Below are 1,505 nucleotides of genomic sequence, written 5' to 3' on the forward strand. Positions count from 1 at the left end.
CACTACCAATTAACATCATACTAATGTAAATCTCGAGCATGCATTGCCTAATTTTGAAATAACAACCGATGAAGTCCTTAAAGCTCTCCAATCACTTAAAACAAATACAAGTCCCGGACCCGATAATGTATATCCTATACTACTTAAAGAAACAAAAGAGCGAAATACTCCTCCTCCCATCACAACCGTATTCAATATGTCCTTTGCGACAAGGCATCGTCCCTTCAGCATTGGAAAAAGGCTAACGTGACACCGATTTTTAAGAAAGGAGATTAAACAAACACCAAGGTAATTACAGACCCGATTAGTTTAACCCTCAATTGTAGGTAAGGCTATTTGAGAGAGCATAATTAGAGACAAAATTATGAGCTGCCTTGAAAACCACTCATTATTTAAGGATTCACAGCATGCCATCCATAACAAAAAGATCCTGCCTATCAAACCTAATGATCTTTTATAACGACCTCTTCTCAGTTTATGACGTAACCAAATCATTGGACGTAGTCTATCTTGATTTCCAGAAAGCGTTTGATAAAGTCCCACATCATAAATTACTCTATAAGTTAAAGCAAATAAAAAAAAGGTATTGACGGTCAAGTAAACCAATGGATCACGAATTGGATTTGAGCAACAGACAACAAAGAGTGGTGATTGATGGATTTAACTCCAGAGTGGGCACCGGTCACTAGTGGCGTCCTCAGGGCTCGGTTCTTGGCCCAGTGCTCTTCATTATTTACATTAACGATGTTGATGTTGGACTCAATAATCGCATTAGTAAATTTGCAGACGACATAAAAGATTGGTAACTCGGTTCTCACTGACGAAGACAGGCAAAGTCTCCAAGAGGATTTGCACAAAATTTCATCTTGTTCGGATAGATGGGAGATGCCTTTAACGTAGACAAGTGCCAGGTCCTTCAAGTTGGAACAAGAAATAAAGTTCGATTACGAAAAGGGCGGCGTTAAACTCACAAGCGTTTAATGCGTTAAGGACCTGGGGGTCAAAATCGCGTCAAACCTCAAATTCTCACATCAGTGCATCGATGCAGCAAATAAAGCGAACAGAATGTTGGGCTTCATTAAAAGAAACTTTTATTCAAGAATAAAGATGTAATACTTCCGCTCTACAATAATTTAGTCAGACCCCACTTGGAATATGCGTAACAGTTTTGGTCTCCCCATCATTTAAAGGACATTGCTGAATTAGAAGGTGTTCAGCGTCGGGCAACAAAAATGATCCCTTCCTTGCGCAACAAATCCTACGAAGAAAGGCTTTCCACCCCTAACATGTTCTCTTTTGAGAAACGTCGTCTCCGAGGAAAACTGATCGAATGTTTTAAAATACTTAATGGTTTCACGAATGTAGACAGAACAAAATTGTTTATGATCGATGACACTTTGCGAACGAGGAACAATGGCACAAAACTCAAATGTAGACAAGTAAATTCAGACTGCACCAAATTTTTCTTCACCAACGTTGTAGTGCGAGAATGGAATAAGCTCCCA

This window comes from Eriocheir sinensis, unplaced genomic scaffold, assembly GCF_024679095.1.
Source record: "Eriocheir sinensis breed Jianghai 21 unplaced genomic scaffold, ASM2467909v1 Scaffold140, whole genome shotgun sequence".
In the NCBI taxonomy this organism is placed as follows: Eukaryota; Metazoa; Arthropoda; class Malacostraca; order Decapoda; family Varunidae; genus Eriocheir; species Eriocheir sinensis.